Source organism: Dendrobates tinctorius, unplaced genomic scaffold, assembly GCF_039654945.1.
Source record: "Dendrobates tinctorius isolate UK_male_01 unplaced genomic scaffold, ASM3965494v1 ptg000103l, whole genome shotgun sequence".
In the NCBI taxonomy this organism is placed as follows: Eukaryota; Metazoa; Chordata; class Amphibia; order Anura; family Dendrobatidae; genus Dendrobates; species Dendrobates tinctorius.
This window is the reverse complement of record NW_027361771.1, coordinates 40719525-40737294: the sequence shown is the minus strand read 5'-3', so window position 1 is coordinate 40737294 and position 17770 is coordinate 40719525. Positions and strand designations below refer to the sequence as shown.

At 44.8% G+C, this 17770-nt stretch overlaps 1 long non-coding RNA gene across 1 annotated transcript; it reads right to left on the bottom strand.

Annotated features, from left to right (window-relative positions):
- Positions 1–244: 244 nt before the first annotated feature.
- On the bottom strand, positions 245–5054 carry LOC141100234 (uncharacterized). The gene is made up of 3 exons (XR_012234656.1): positions 4940–5054; positions 1748–1910; positions 245–750 (listed from the first exon to the last, which is right to left on the bottom strand). It is a non-coding gene; the product is annotated as an uncharacterized lncRNA (long non-coding RNA).
- Between the last annotated feature and the right edge of the window lie 12716 nt (positions 5055–17770).

The window sequence follows — 17770 nt, the reverse complement described above, 5'->3', positions numbered from 1 at the left end:
CCCTGCATCTTTTTATTTCCACTTTAAGGCCAAAATGGCATACGTATACTTCTAGCAAAGCCTTAAATAGATTAAAAAATTACATTTTAAATTTCTATGTTTGTTTCTTTTTTTTTTACTTTTTTTTCTTAACAGATCTATCTTTCAAAAATATTTTCTTTCGCACTCACTTCTGCAACAAACAGACAAAAAAAACCCATAATCATACCCACCTCACAAAAATAAAACGAAATAAACAAATTCCTACATTTCATATGTTGTTTTAATCACATCTGGAACACGCTAGCACCTCAAATAAAAATCTGAGATGACCATTGGGTGTCACTATGCTCGCTTTGTTCAAAACAGTGACAATCTCCAAATGAGTCTATTTCTTTGATGTGATCAGTCTGATTAGATAGTTAAGATGCGAGATGTTTTTTACTTTTGTGATCTTGGTGGCACATATTGCTCCTTGCCTTTATGCTGTGTTGCTCCCTGAGGTGAAGATCTGCGTCCAAACTGGCGCCTCTGTTCCCTGATTTTCCCAGCACCACCTCGGTGTGCTCCATTACTTCTGTGGCCAGGAGTTTCTTTTATTTTTCCTTCAACCTTTTCATGCGTTTTCTCTGAACCTTTTTTTGGAACAGATGTTTCTTCATTTTTGGCAGGCGGTGTTATATTTATACGAAGCTCACAGAGTGGCTGGACTGCAGCTGGTGCTGGAGGCCTTTGACACACCTCAGCATAACTTAGGTTTTTTCATGGTTCCTTGAAACAAAAAAATGGTTGAAGTGAACACATGCAAGTATATTGAGGACAACTTATTATAAAAGCATCTTACACATTTCCCAAAGTAAAAAATGGTGAGGCATTAAGGTTATTTTATTCCATCATCTAAACTATAAAGTGACACAGCTAAACTCAGCTGACCCGCCCAAAACATTGACTCACGGAAGGAGGGTAGACTGGGAGATCAGGGCTGACAGACATTATACATCTTTCACACTGCAAAATCTGCTCAAGGGTATGTTCTTTCCTTTTTGTGTTGCTGTTTGCTTATGATTGTATAATGCTGACCAGAGTAAATTATGTCAAGTCCAACTGAGCTTTTATCAGAAATTCTTTTCTGGGGCATGTACTTTGTCCCATGAATGACATTGAACCATCATAAGAGGTAAAATGACAACTCATTTACCTTTTTAATTTTGTCTACCAAATGCCAAGGCAGTATGGTCAGATGATACCCATAAAATAAGGTTAAGCACAAATAAATTTAGCAAAAAACAAAACACTACCAATTTGTTATTGACTTATGTTTAAGTTCAACTTTTTTTGTCCAATTAATCACACAATACTTTTTTTGCACACGGAGTTGTAGTTGATAAATACTGTTCTGATGTTGTGCTATATATAAATTTACTACTTATACACAAAAAAATTGTACTATTTATGGGGAATTAGCTGCGAAAATCACCATAATTTCTGACAGTGAGGTTCCCAACGTCTCCTGCACGATTGCAGAGAGCACTACTCCTAGAATCAGTGGAGAGCTGAATACAGAAGCTTAGGAGTAAAACTGGAAATTACCAAAGTACTCAGAGTAGAAGCTTTGAAGAGGCCATGCAGACTACAGGCTGTTGTAAACTCATCTGCAGCCTACTAAACGTCAGCCATCTGATTACACCACAACATTTACCAACAGCTCCCACTGATCACATTATGGAACTGCTCAGTAATCTGAGGAGGGGGAATATATGACTAGTACCTGTGTACTCGGAGCAGAGGACATATTCCCCACAGGTGCAGTGGCAGCAGGATTAGTTGGTTTCGCGGAGGCAGAAGTACATACAGGAAGCGGCGTTGAGGTCTGGCTGGCAACATCTTTGTGACAAGAATTTTCTGCAGGTTTTTTTTCGGGCATGGAGTTGCTATGAAGGAACATTAAACAGTTAGATATTAAATGAAGTGCTGCACATTTGTGTTTTTAATAGTCTCAGTTATCTCAAAGCCCTCAGATCTCATAATCTTGCAGCCATTGGAAGAATAATGCAGAGAAATTCTGGCCAGAAAAATCAAGAGAAGTGGAGAATGAATGAAGGAAATTTAAGAGAAAAATACCTTCTGCGGAAATGCTGGTTGGGTCAGATTATAGGGCACTTCGGCTATATCTGACGATGCATCCCTGACCGCCGGGCCCATTCTGGTCATGCTGGGGTTAACTCATTGCAGTGACTGTTGTTCAGGATGTGCATCCCTTCCCAGTGAAGGACCCTCCCCTTCATTATAAAAGTGCAGCAACTTGGCTTCCTGTCTCTCTCCTCATCTGAGATCCGGAGCAGGTTGCTCTGCCGGTAAGAAGATGACTGACCCCCTCTATGATGCGGTCTTGGAGAGAATCAGAAGAGAAGGTGCTACCTGGCTCTCCAGCATTTTGGAGGAACACAGCACCTTAGTTGATGGTTGTGGTGTCAGTCATTGCATGGGAGCTCCTGGTGGTTGGTTCGGGTCTCGGCGGTTTCCAGATTATAGCTTGTTAGGGTTTGTTGTTAAGCTGTGTGATGCTATTATATAGTTTTCTTTCCATACTGCTTGGTGAAGAACTGGTGCTATTCTTCACAAAGTACAAAATCATCAGGCAAACGAGTAGTCGGAAACAAGCAGAGGTCAGGGCAGGCAGCAGTACAAAACGTGATCCATTGAACAAGCAGAGGTCAGGGCAGGCGGCAGTACAAAACGTGATCCATTGAACAAGCAGAGGTCAGGGCAGGCTGCAGTACAAAACGTGATCCATTGAACAAGCAGAGGTCAGGGCAGGCGGCAGTACAAAACGTGATCCATTGATCAAGCAGAGGTCAGGGCAGGCTGCAGTACAAAACGTGATCCATTGAACAAGCAGAGGTCAGGGCAGGCTGCAGTACAAAACGTGATCCATTGAACAAGCAGAGGTCAGGGCAGGCGGCAGTACAAAACGTGATCCTTTAAACAAGCTGTAGTCAAAACCAGAAAATCTGTCTGAGAAACAGCTGCGCACAAGATGTTATGGGCATGCTGCAAGCCACTCACCACTATATTTTCCTCCGGCTAAATGATAGTGCCGCGGTATTCTCTCCTAGGGAGAATAACCTTCCAAGTACCAGAAATGTTGCCCTCATCTCTCATGTAGGTCCGCCGTACTCCCTGTGGGCTCATCAGCATTTCTTGCATGTTGTTTCTAGCAGCATAGCTGACTGGCATGTCTGGCATAGGTCTGTAGGCCTGTTTAGCAGTCACGGTAATACACGGTGGGACTTTAGGTGTTTCAGAGGATGTTGGTTTCTTCCTGGTGTATAGGATCTTGAGCGCTTTCTCTCTTGTGTATACCTCACCTAATGTGTTGATGAGTTTCGGGCGTTTCCTTATAACCACAGGCTCTGGTTCTTCACTGATGCTTCCATATTTTTCTTTTAGATACAATTTCAGTTTTTCAAACTGGTGCATTTTTTTAGTTGGTGGAAGAGATGTTGGTGGATTTTTCACATTTTGGCCCGTTTCGGTTGGTGGAGGATGTGGTGGTGGACTTTCTGAATATTGGCCCGTTTCAGCTGGTGGTGAACTATTCAAATATCGGCCCGTTTCCTGTTCTGGTGTTCAAACAGGCATTTTTTAATAAATAGCACGACAGAATAAAGTGCTGCCATCAGACCCCCAGTGAAGCCAGTTTGCCTTTGGTGGTGTTCAGGCCTCTGGCTGTATGCAGATGTCCTGGCATGTGGGAGACGTCTCCGTAGTCGGATCTTCCCTCCAGCTACGGGTGCAGCCATTAGGCTGCCTTTCCCTCCACACACACAAGTGTGTGTAGATGGTAAGAAACGCTCCCAAAAAAAAGTAAAACAAAAAAATAAAATAAAGGAAAAAGTAAGACTCAACTCGCTCTGAAACAGTGTTCATCTCTCCGCTCTACCTCTGCTTGCCTCGCTCTGACCGTTCTTGCTGAGCATTCCATGACTCGAGGACAACGCTTCTGTGATGTCATAAAGCCGAACACAGCAACAGGTCTAATGTAGAAAATCTAGTTATATTACCCATGGAAAACCATCCAATACCAGCTGTCACTGTACGGAGAGGGGTTAGCTGGATTGGGATGAAATGTATAAAAATTTACTAGAGCACAAGTCATTGCTTTAAAACAGGAACCTGTCAGCAGGATTGCGCTGAGTAACCTACAGACAGTAATCTGATTTTTCACACCTAGCATCCGATTTACATCCGAATGCAGTGCGATTGCGATCTGCTACATGTTTCCGCTACATGAGAAAGGCCTAAAGAGAACACTGCCCAGACCTGCACATTCATATACTAAGATTGGTTCATGTTACACTGTCCTAGAAAAGCAGGGAGCAGTCGTGATTTGCAGGAAATGTATGAACACATGAGTTCATGAATTTGGTCTATTTTGGTTCATCAAGGGCAGAAAATCTAATTACGCCAGATTTTAGCAGGCAAGGATGGGCAAATTTAGTGCCATTTTCAGCCATACCTTTAAATAAACCTGACTCATAGCAGATGTCACCAGAATTCACAACACATACATTATATATTTTAAACCCAAAGAGGCTGGTGTACTTACGCTGAAAATTAATGTCATAATAGCAGTGGGGTTTTTTTTAACCTTGCCTGATTGACCGCTCCTCAGTGTCCCTTCTGCTGCAGAGATCTCATAGTGCTCAGGACAAAGCTACAGCTGTCAGTCAGGCTCAGTGTACAGAGAATTTAGACTCTGGCAGGACTCAATTTACATTTTACTGTCAAGATATCACAGCCATTCAGACACGGATTTAAAAAGTACACAGTTTGTCCAATTTGGTGAAAGATTAAGAAAAAGGCAGTCTTTTTTGTTGCACACCACCATTTGGGACTTTTCATTTAACAGTAAGAAGGAAAAAAAAAACATGATAAAGGGAGGAAGGCCCCATCTTACCTGTTGTGCTTCACTGACAGACTGGAATATAGCATACCAGTAATTGTTGTGAGCAAACTCACAACTTATCACTTTTGGATAACTTTCATTATCGAATATTGCTTTCACCTCCTGTAAGATGCCAAAAAAAGAAAGTTATCAGACATGAAATTTAGAGCAGAATGGATTAGAACACAGAATTTGATCCATAATTCCTTTGAAAACCTAATGTAATTGAGAGGGGCAGGGTCGTTACAGATTTGCGTTTTTTATTTTAGTAATTTTTAGTGACTATATGAGAAAAAAAAACAAGACACAAAACCACACTCATCACTCCTGAACCCACTATCCCTTAACCCCTTATTGACTGCTGATATGCCTTTTAATGATGACAATTAAGAGTACTTATGCCACAGTGCCGCTGTTTAACTTCGCTGAGAAATAAGAGTATAGCGCCCCCCAGAGTCTGAGTTACTCCAGTGTCTCGGCGACTAGGCATAGCTGAGAACCCAGAGAACATGATTCGGGTCAGTGACCCCCTAAACTCACTTCAAATGTGAGGTGGTCCCTAAAAAAATGGTTTTGTAATTTTTGTTGCAAAAATGAGAAATTGCTGGTCAACTTTTAAACCTTATAATGTCCTAACAAAAAAAATACACTGCTCAAAAAAATAAAGGGAACACTAAAATACCACATCCTAGATTTATCTGTATGAAATATTCCAGTTGCAAATTTTTATTAATTGCATAGTGGAATCTGTTCAGAACAATAAAACATAACAATTATCAATGTATATGAAAATTAATATCCAATGGAGGTCTGGATTTGGAATGATACTCAAAATCAAAGTGGAAAATCAAATTACAGGCTGATCCAAGTTCAGTGTAAATGCATCATGACAAGGAAAAGATGCTCAGTATTGTGTGTGACCTCCACGTGCATGTTTGACCTCCCTACTGTACAACGCCTGGGCATGCTCCTGATGAGGCGGCAGATGGTCTCCTGAGGGATCTCCTTCAAGACCTGGACTAAAGCATCCGCCAACTCCTGGACAGTCTGTGGTGCAATGTGACATTGGTGGATGGAGCGAGACATGATGTCCCAGATGTGATCAATCGGATTCAGGTCTGGGGAACGGGCCAGTCCATAGCTTCAATGCCTTCATCTTGCAGGAACTGCTGACACACTCCAGCCACATGAGGTCTGGCATTGTACTGCATTAGGAGGAACCCAGGGCCAACCACACCAGCATATGGTCTCACAAGAGGTCTGAAGATCTCATCTTGGTACCTAATGGCAGTCAGGCTATCTCTGGTGAGCACATGGAGGGCTGTGCGGCCCTCCAAAGAAATGCCACCCCACACCATTACTGACCCACTGCCAAACAGGTAATTATGAAGGATGTTGCAGGCAGCAGATCGCTCTCCACGGCGTCTCCAGATTCTGTCACATGTGCTTAGTGTGTACCTGCTTTCAGGGTTGAACCAAGCCTCTCTGCTACCTGTGGTAAACTGCAAAATGGCGCCCCCCCTTCCCCGTAGTAAAATTAGTAGAAATAAATCTGATTTAAATCTCTTTAGTAGCCTAACCTGACACACATGTTAAATACATACACTTTTAAATTTATGTTTAAATAGGAATATATTTGAAACATTGATTTGTACACTTTTTAAAGTTCTGTATTAGTAGAAAATAAAAGATTTTAAGAATACTACTCACTGTATGGTTTCAGAAATCAACAGCTGGGCCTTAGCAAGGAAAATAGTTCAACAAACCCTCTTGCCAGGTAGAACTTCAAGGTCTTGGACAATAGAAAAAGTATACAAAAGACACAAATGAATACACCAATAAAAACCAGTGCATATTATAAGTGCATACTGTACATCATCCCAAGTCTTAGAGACTCTAACGTACATACTTAAACAGTCTCCCCATTTGACACAATCCATATGTGTGTACAGGGCACGTTACATGCTTCAATGTCGTTTCAACATCGTTCAAAAGTCACGTGTTATGGTGACGCAGGAACGATGTCGAAACGACATCGCAGCATGTAACGATCCATTAAGGATCATGCATCTCAGGTTTGTCAACATGTTCTTAAATCCGTCATTTGTCGTGCATTCAACCTACAGTATTGTTTCATGTAACACCACGATAACGATGTCGTTCACGACTTCGCCCATTATAAATGTAGGATCGCAGGCGTCAGACCCTGAAATCAAGCAATATCCTCAAGTCGCTGGATCGAGGGATCGTATGTGCATCATTAACACTATCCACTCATGTGACACCGCACCAACGAGCCCAAACAATCTCGTAAGCCACCGCGCGTTCATGAGATCGTTTGCAATGTCGAGACGACATTGAAACATGTAACATGCCCTTTTAAAGGATCCATTGAAACTCAGTAAAATAAAGTGTCCGCTTTTCTTAATGGGTAAAAGTCCTTTTAAATGGGCAGATGTAGACACTGAATCAAATCAGCGGATAAATCTGCCCGTGCTGCCTTTACCATTACCTGCCTCAGAGCCACGGTTTTCTCAGCTGGATAAATCTTTGATAGGAGCGTGGAATCCTTCGTAGCAGCGAGGAGCTAGAGATTCTCACTGTTGTGAAGGATTCCACGTTCCTCCGCCATCTCCTACCTGGCTTCAGCATCTGGATTCCACACCCCTCTGATGGATGTTCACAGCCCTCCACTGGATTCCACACCACTCAGCTGTGCACAGTGTAGGGGTTTGAAATCCAGGAGCAGAAGCAAGGTAAGCTTGCGTTTGTCCGTCACCGGATGAAAGATCGCCGTTTACATGGCGAAGGTTTATCCGGTGGTGGATACATTCTTCAACTTGCAAAGATCAAGGGATCAGCTGATAAATACGTGATCCCTTGATCTTTGCTAGTTTTCAACTGGGCATATCTCCCCCAGATTTATCCTTCATAGGATAAAACCACTGGATAAATATGCCCATGTAAAAGGACTTTTACGATTGCCTATGATGTGTGAGGACACCTGTCAGTAAGAGAAAAAAAAAGAGACCAAATGCAGTTATTTTTTGCAATATACCTACTGTATGTTGCCCGGACTTGAGCACACTGCCACGTGACGTGACATGATCTCGGCACAACGGCACCACACAGTCACTGAGACGTTATAAAGTAATGGAGGTCATACTCAGGTTCTTCACGTTCACTGAGCAGAGTAAGCAGACTTAGGCTGGTTTCACGCTAGCGTTTGTGTTTGCATGTGTCTGGCATGCAGACGCAAACGCAGTGCAAACGCTGCCATGCTCATGTGAATGCAGAAAAGATTCTCCGCATGCGTTTACATAGTATGGTGGCCGGCCACTCAATCAGCGGTCTCGGCAGCCGCCGGGAGATCAGCTGGAGCAGTCGCTGATCTCCCGGCAATGTTGGCGCGGGAGATTTAAATGTGATCTGACAGCTGTTTAAAACTCCCGCGCCGACACTGAATAGGTGATGTCGGGGCGGGAGCTTTAACAGCTGTCAGATCAGATGTTTGTTTAAATCTACCGTGCGAACATCGCCGGGAGATCAGCGACTGTTCCAGACGATCTCCTGGCGGCCTCCTCTGATCTCCGGGTGGCCGCTGCCGGGAGAGATTTCAATGTGATCTGCAGCGTTCTCCTGCGCTGTCATGTGAAAGACATTGCAGATCCATTGACTTCCATGCAATGTTGGTGCGCTACTCGGCTTGCTGATAAAACAAGCGCCCGCGAACGCACAAAAAATGCAACATGTTGCGTTCGGAGGGCGCACAAATTATGTGCATCCGAACACAACCGCAACCAAACGCAGGTACCATGCGTTCCCATGTTAAACATAGGAACGTAGTGCACATGCGTTTGGTACGCTGCGTTCAAAAACACAAATGTGAAACCAGCCTTAGGCTATGTGCACACGGTACGGATTCTGCTGCGGATCCGCAGCGGTTTTCGCCCTGCGGGTCCGCAGCAGTTTCTGCTGCGTTGTACAGTACCATTGTTTTCAATGGTAAACTGGAAAACGCTGTGCCCATGCTGCGGATTTTTCTGCGCAGTTTTGCTGCGGATTACAATCCGCAGCATGTCAATTCTTTGTGCGGAATCCACTGCGGTTTCACACCTTATCCATTATGACGTGTGAAACCGCAGGGCTAAACCGCAAGCTAATCCGCAGGTCTTTTGACCTGCGGATTTTACAAAATCTGTGGGGAGAAATCCGCAGCACCTAAAAACTACGTGGGCACATAGCCTTAAAGGGAACCTGTCAGCTAGTTTAGCTATCCTACCCGCCCCTGCACGTTCCTAGCACATCCGTGACATCCCTAGCCATCCCTGTCTCATCTAATTGTGAATTACAAATGTGGAAAAAAAGCGTTTTACACACTTGCTTTTGTTCCACTCCCCCGTTCTGTGGGCGCTCCTAGACAGGTGGCCGGTCTTCCAGGGTCCATTTCCTCCCCATCGCTGCTGGTATCACGCCCTAGTGGATGAGATCATTGTTTCAGGAGCGCGGTACAAATTTCAAATTCATGGCTCCTCCTTGCGGGGATGACGCACTGCCGGACGATTGTCATTTCCAGTGTGTTGCGTTGTGGGTGATTATCGGGTGTACGGGTTGGCTTCGGATTGCGCACTGCACATGCTCCGGAGCCGGCCAGTATAACCAATACACCCCGACAATGCACCGGACTGGAAATGACAACCGTCCGGCAGTGCGTCATACCCACAAGGAGGAGCCATGAATTTGAAATTTGGACCACGTTCCTGAAACAATTGTCATACTCACTGGGGCATGATACCAGCAGCGAGGGGGAGGAAATGGACCCGGGTAGACCACCCACTCATCGGCCACCCATCTAGGAATGCCCGCAGAACGGAAGACAAAAGTAAGTGTGTAAATCGCTTTTTTCAACATTTATAATTCACATTTAGGTCAGCCAGGGATGTGCTAGGAAGATGCAGGGACAGGAGGATAGAGACAGGTTCCCTTTAAAGAAAACATTCATGCTGACTGTCCTGGGGGCCGCACTCACCTGTTGCCAGTAGCTACACTCACATTCACTGTCACCATGTTACACACACAGGGCCACAATCATGTGCTGCTACTGGTCACTCATACATACTCTCACACTCACATTCACTGCACAATGTTACACACCCAGGTCCGCCCGCAATCATTTGCTGCTACTGGTCTCACTCTCACACTCACTGCCACCCTGTCTCCCCCTCACCTGCTGGCTACAGTCCTGCAGCTTACAATCGCTGATGTTTGTGGGTATTATATCTCGATCTCTGTTCTCCAAGTTCTTCAGTAATCTGCAGTCTGCACTGGGAGTTTGGGACAGGACATGGGATGAACACATACATAGATAGAGGTAGAGTAGAGTGACTGTCTGTGACTGAGTGACTCACTGACTGGATCACCAATCATCTCATCACACTCCCTGGCTGCAGGGGGAGGACACAGAGGAGGCAAAGCAGAGAGCGGATTGTTGTTCAAATGAAAGTGAAACAAAAGTATACAGAGAGACAGGCAGCCTCCGAGTCCTCCTCCCTCCTCCCAGATCTTGATCACAGCCGGCAGCCAGGCAGCTCTCTGGTTCTTTTCTTCACACAGTGACACAAACACAAGTGACTCACTGACTCACCAATCATTCACCACAAACAGCATTGCAGCCAGAGCAAGGACACAAAGAAAAAATTAAGGAGAGTCAGCAAAAAATATATATATTTTTAGAATATCATGAATTAGTAAATAATAATATATTGCTGGTCAATATTGGACTAATTGTGGGACAGTCGTGATTAAAACAAAAGCAAACCACAGAAAACACAAACGACCATGAGTCCCAAAAAAGTATTATTTATTGTTGTAACAAATCAGTTATTAAAAACATTCTGTAAAAATAGATATAATAATTATATACTGAAGAATTATTTCAGAAGGGTCATGCCACCCAGATATAGGACATACTATTATAATGTGAAAAAATGATAACAATAAAAAATGTAATAATAATAACAAAGTTCCAATATTGTTATTTATAATAATAATACAGTGCATGTAATTACGTGCAATGTGAATAAATAACAAACACTGTGCATAACCTTATAAATAAAGTGCATTACAATACCACAATAAACCAGTGTATGTCATAGTATGCCTATGCAGAGCATCCAAATAATATCAAAAAGGAAAAGACACCAATTGTGTCACAATTGAATAACGGATGTCTACAGACCAGGGAAAGAAAACCAGTGTAAAAATGAGGTGAAAAAGTGAGAAATAAATAAAGTGTACAACCTCTCCTGGGATAGCCGCCCGGTCCCGACGCGCGTTTCGGCGCTAAGCCTTCATCTGTGAAGTTAGATTCTGCTGTTTAAGTGTTCCCTTTATTTTTTTGAGCAGTGTAAACTCTCTCTCTCTCTTTCTCTCTTTCTCTCTCTCTCTATATATATATATATATATACATACACACCATATTTTCCGCTTTGTAAGACGCACTTTTTTCCCTCAAATTTGAGGGGAAAATGAGGGTGTGTCTTACAAAGAGGATATACCTTTCTGTGCTGCCGCAGAGGGTGTCCAGTACTTGCCGCGGCACTGTCCCCCGGTTCTTACCGCCACCGCAGCGCTCTGTCCCCTGGTGGTTGCCGCCACCACCGCGCTCTGTCCCGTTCAGCGTGGGGGGTCTCTGCCACTTCATGCCTGCTTTCCTGTGGATTTCTTCCTGGAAAATGGCCGCCGCGCATGCGCAGATGGAGATCTCGGCACTGAAATCTCGGGAGATTTCAGTGCTGAAATCTCATCTCCTGAGATTTCAGTGCCGAGATCTCCATTTGCGCATGCATGGCGGCCATTTTCCAGGAAGAAATCCACAGGAAAGCAGGCATGAAGCGGCAGAGGCCCCCCCACGCTGAACAGGACAGAGCGCGGCGGTGGCGGCAACCACCGGGGACAGAGCGCGGAGGTGGCGGTAAGAACCGGGGGACAGCGCTGTGGCAGCACTGAGGGACAGCGCCGCGGCAAGTACTGGACACCCCCACGCTGAACGGGACAGAGCGCGGCAGTTGGGGTAAGAATCGGGGGACAGAGTGCGGTGGTGGGGGTAAGAAGTGGGGGACAGAGCGTGGCAGTGGTGACAAGCACCAGGGACAGAGCACCACGGCGGCAAGCACTGGGGGACAAAGCACGGCGGTGGTGGCAAGCACCGAGGGACAGCTCCGGGGCAGCAAGCATCAGGGGACAGAGAGTGGCGGCAGTATCAGACACCAGCAGCGGCACGCTGCACATCAAAACACCCCCTCATCCCAGCAGCAGTGTTCCACTCCGGCCTCCTCCAGCACCACCCCCAATAAGCAATAATACGCATGGATTATAAGATGCACCACCATTTTATTAAAAAAAGTTTTTTCCCTATTTTTCTCCTCAAAATTTGGGGTGTGTCTTATAATCCGGAGCATCTTATAAAGCAAAAAATATGGTATATATACATATGTGTGTGTGTCACTGACATGTGTATATATATTTATGTATGTATTCTATGTGTAAATATCTATTGTTTAGTGAGCTGTCAGTGTGATTTTACATTAGCCGGACATGAATTGCTGGCTTTTCAAAGGATATCGATGCGTAGAAATCAGACAGCACTCTCATGGTGCGAGTGCTGTGCGATTTTTTTCTCACACCTATTGACTTGTATTGGCAAGTTTCGTCCGGGATACACAGCAATACGCTGCATGCTGTGATTTTTTTCTCAGTCCAATTTCAGCTGAGAAAAAACATCGCAGACGAGATGTCACCCATTGAATAACATTGGTCCAAGTGGAATCCGTTTTTTTAACGTATTGCACTCATCCGTATTTCTTGCAAATGGGTATGAGCCCTTACACTGTGCCCCGCTATGGGACCGTCATGTTGTGCAGGCTGATCGCTTCTATAGTATGCAGATGAAGCAGCATCTGCATGCTATAGAAGCTGTCAGCGCAGCAGTTTCTGTACACTGACCTGAGATACTTCCTGACATGCACTGTCAAGTTTCTCAGCTCTGGAGACCCAGATGTCATCATGACAACATCGGGTCTCCATGGCAGTGATCGGGACCCGGCATCACGCCACCGGTTCTCCGATCCAAAGGCAGAGGGGCTGTCAGTTCTCTGCCTGCTCCCGGAATGCTGCAATTGTGTTCGATCGTAGCATTTCAGGGGTTAAAGTGCCGGGAGCGGGCTGTGACCGCAACTAGCTCTTATTAAACGGAAAAAGAAAGAAAGCGTGTAAAGGTAAGGATCACCACAAACAATATCACAAATAAATTTTATTGCGACAATTAAAGTTAGACAAGCAACAGACAAGTTAAAACAATTAATGAACCAAAAGGTTAACAAATGAACAACAGCATGAAGGGCCTTATAAGTGCCCCCACACACAGGAAAGACCCCTCCACTATGTGCACCTGAAATGTGTTATGATAAAACACACGAAAAGCCACTGACAATAATGACATAAGTTAAAGGGAATCTGTCACCCATTTTTCCGCATATAAGCTGTGGCCACCGACATTAGGGGCTTAGCTACAGCATTCTGTAATGCTGTAGATAAGCCCCCGATGTAACCTGAAAGATACCATGCATGCATATGTTACCTGTTGTAGATGGCTGATGCTGCATTGATTCCTCAGGTTCCTTTATGTGAGCATGCACATATATGTAATCAACTGGCAAGCCGTGCATGTAGAGCAAAAGAGCTTTTGAGTTTGCAGGACAAATTGTAGGATATTTTCATTGATTGGCATTACCACTTGGTAGAGCCCTGAAGTAAACTTTGTGAGCATGAAATGGCAATGTATGGGTAGCATCAGATGATGGTTAAATTGAATTGTTTTTTTCATAAAGTCCAACTTTGTAGCTAAATTTCACATCTGATCTGGTGCTCTAAAACCAATGCAAGTGTCAGGTTTTGAAGAACTTTCTGAATCTGAGTAACTCATTTTTTCTGACTCTCAAGTTTGATCTGTGCAATCCTGTTCAATGGTATGTGATGTGTAAGGTTTCCTGGCATCACGTTATATCTACATCTTCATCTAGCACTAGCTCAGGTGGCGTAGCAGCTTACAAAGCTGTTAGCTGCACAAATCATTCTCTGGCAATACCTCTTGGTTGCCATAATTTTTGCTGACATGATGATGAACTGGCCTTTGCTACCCCCATTCTTGATATCGCTAGTCTCTTTACTTCCCCAGACTTATATATTTTTCATTTTTTGCAGCAGCTTCATCTGGCTTGTCTTTTAAATATGAATTTCTTTTAGAAGCCATTGTGCGGTCTCCTTCCTATACAGTGTGGAAAAAAAGTATTTAGTCAGCCACCAATTGTGCAAGTTCTCCCACTAAAAAAAGATGAGAGAGGCCTTTAATTGACATCATAGGCAGACCACAACTATGAGAGTCAAAATGAGAAAACAAATCTAGAAAATCACCTTGTCTGATTTGGCAAGATTTATTTTGCAAATTATGGTGGAAAATAAGTATTTGGTCATTAACAAAAGTTCATCTCAATATTTTGTTATACTGTATATCCTTTGCTGGCAAATGTTTTCTGTAAGTCTTCACAAGGTTGGCACACACTGTTGGTGGTATGTTGGCCCATTCCTCCATGCAGATCTCTAGAGTAGTGATATTTTGGGCCTGTCGCTGGGCAACATGGACTTTCATATCCCTCCAAAGGTTTTCTATGGGGTTGAGATCTGGAGACTGGCTAGGCCACTCCAGGACCTTCATATGTTTCTTACGAAGCCACTCCTTTGTTGCCCTGGCATTGTGCTTGGGATCATTATCATGCTGAAAGACCCATCCATGTTTCATCTTCAATGTCCCTGCTGATGGAAGGAGGTTTGCACTCAAAATCTCACGATACATGGCCCCATTCATTCTTTCATGTACACAGATCAGTCGTCCTGTTCCCTTTGCAGATAAACAGCCCCAAAGCATGATGTTGCCACCCTTATGCTTCACAGTAGGTATAGTGGTCTTTGGATACAACTCAGCATTCTGTCTCCTCCAAACACGACGAGTTTTGTTTCTACCAAACAGTTCTACTTTGGTTTCATCAGACCATGTGACATTCTCCCAATACTCTTCTGGATAATCCAAATGCTTTCTAGCAAACTTCAGACGGGCCTGGACATGTACTGGCTTTAGCAGGGGAACACGTCTGGCACTGCAGGATCACACCAAGCTGCTTGGCTATTGCGGATTCAGTCTTCCCAGCCTGGTGCAGGGCTACAATTTTGTTTCTGGTGTCCTTCGACAGCTCTTTAGTCTTCACCATAGTGGAGTTTGGAGTGTGACTGTTTGAGGTATTAAGAAAAGGGGGAGACAGGGCGCTTCCAATGCATAGGTCTGTATGGAAAGTAGATGAGTGCACAGCAAGTGTTAGGCTCACCTGATAGGGTTGTGAGAGTCACAACACCTATAATCGCATAAAACAGCTTCAGCAGTCTGCACGAGGTCCAAGGACTTGGTACAAAGAGAAGGCTGGTAGTGCAATAAGAGACTGCGCTGCTGTGGTAGAATTCAAGATATCTTTATTGCCAGCGCATTTCCTGAGCCAGTCCCAGCTCACTTCATCAGGGCCCTGAAATGCTGTAGATATAGTATATCTTGACCTCAGCAAAGCATTTGACAAAGTATCTCATACAATCCTTATTGAAAAAATGACTAAGTATGGAATGGACAAGGCAACTGTTAGGTGGATTCATAACTGGCTTAGTGATCGCACCCAAAGAGTGGTCGTAAATGGCTGCACATCCAGTTGGAAGAATGTCTCAAGTGGGGAACCACAGGGCTCTGTCCTGGGCCCTGTATTGTTCAACATCTTTATCAACGATTTAGATGAAGGAATTGAGGGTAAAGTGATTAAATTTGCTGATGACACAAAGCTAGGAGGGATAGCTAATACTAGAGAAGAGAGAGAGGATTCAAAAAGATATAAATAAACTGGAGAAGTGGGCAGCAACTAACAGAATGGTTTTTAACAAGGAAAAATGCAAAGTACTACATCTGGGCAATAAAAATGAAAAGAGCATATACAGAATGGGAGGATTAGGCCTAAGCAACAGCACATGTGAAAAAGACTTGGGTATACTAATAGATCACAGACTGAATATGAGTCAACAGTGTGATGCAGCAGCAAAAAAGGCAAATGCAATTCTAGGATGTATTAACAGAAGCATACAGTCTAGATCACGTGAAGTCATTATTTCCCTCTACTCCTCTTTGGTCAGACCTCATCTGGAATATTGTGTCCAGTTTTGGGCACCACATTTTAAAAAAGACATCAACAAACTGGAGCAAGTTCAGAAAAGAGCAACCAGAATGGTGACCGGTCTGCAAACCCTGTCTTATGAGGAAAGGTTGCAGGATTTGGGATTGTTTAGTTTGCAAAAGAGAAGACTGAGAGGAGACTTAATAGCTGTCTACAAATATCTAAAGGGCTGTCACATTGTAGAAGGATCAACTTTATTCTCATTTGCACAAGGAAAGACTAGAAGCAATGGGATGAAACTGAATGGGAGGAGACACAGATTAGATATTAGAAAAAACTTTTTGACAGTTAGAGTGATCAATGAGTGGAACAAGCTGCCACGAGAAGTGGTGAGTTCTCCTTCAATGGAAGTCTTCAAACAGAGGTTGGACAGACATCTGACTGGGATGATTTAGCGAATCCTGCTTTGAGCAAGGGGTTGGACCAGATGGCCCAGGAGGTCCCTTCCAACTCTACGATTCTATGATTCTTCCCCCCCTTGGGCTCTGTCTCTGCCCCCTGTGTGCTGCCTGGGACCCCGTTCACTGTCTCTGCCCCTGGGTGCTTCCTGGGGCCCTGTGCACTGCCTGGGGCCCCATGTGTTGCCTGGGGCCCCTGTGCTCTATCTGGGGCTCCGTGTGCTGCGGAGGGCCCTGTGTGCTGCCTGGGGCTCCCGTGTGCTGCATGTGGCTCCGGTGCTCTGCCTGGGGCCCGTGTGCTGCCTGGGGCCCCCGTGTGCAGCCTGGGGCCCCATGTGCTACCTGGGGCCTCGTGTGCTGTCTCTGCCCCTTGTGTGCTGCCTGGGGCCCCTGTACACTGCCTGGGGCCCCTGTGCTCTGTCTGGGGCTCTGTGTGCTGCGGGGGCCCCCGTGTGCTGCCTGTGGCTCCTGTGCAATGCCTGGGGCCCTGTGTGCTGCCTGGGGCCCCATGTGCTGCCTGGGGCCCCATTTTTGGTGGTTCTCAAAACCGTGACAAATTTGATCTACAGCAGCTGGGGTATATTCTGACCCGGAGGGGTATAATCTGGCCTGGGTATAGTTTGGCCTAGGCCAGAATATACCCGGGGGGTATATTCTGGCCCTGATGGGTATAAACTGGCCTAGGCCACTTTAACCCCGGGTATATTCTGGGCGGAGGGTTAATCTGGCCTGTTACACCGGGTACAAGCGGTAATGAATTCTCTCAGACCTGCAGGCTTGACGGTGAGTCCCAAGAAATATGGTATAGGGCTCGAGGAAGCCCAGTACTTAGGGAACATCATCGGCCGTGGGGTTATCAAACCCCAAATAAACAAAATTGAGGCCATGCAGAACTGGCTCCAACCTGTTACCACCAAACAGGTGAGAACGTTTCCCGGCATCATTGGATATTACTGAAGGTTTATACCTAATTTCTCTGGGAGAACAACACCTCTAACTGATCTACTAAAGAGAATGAAGTCGGTCATGGTCCAGTGGAACCTTCAGGGGGAAGAGGCATACCAGTCTATGAAGTTGGCACTGTGTGGACAACCCGTCCCCCTTAGCCTCATCTTCAAGAAAGACTT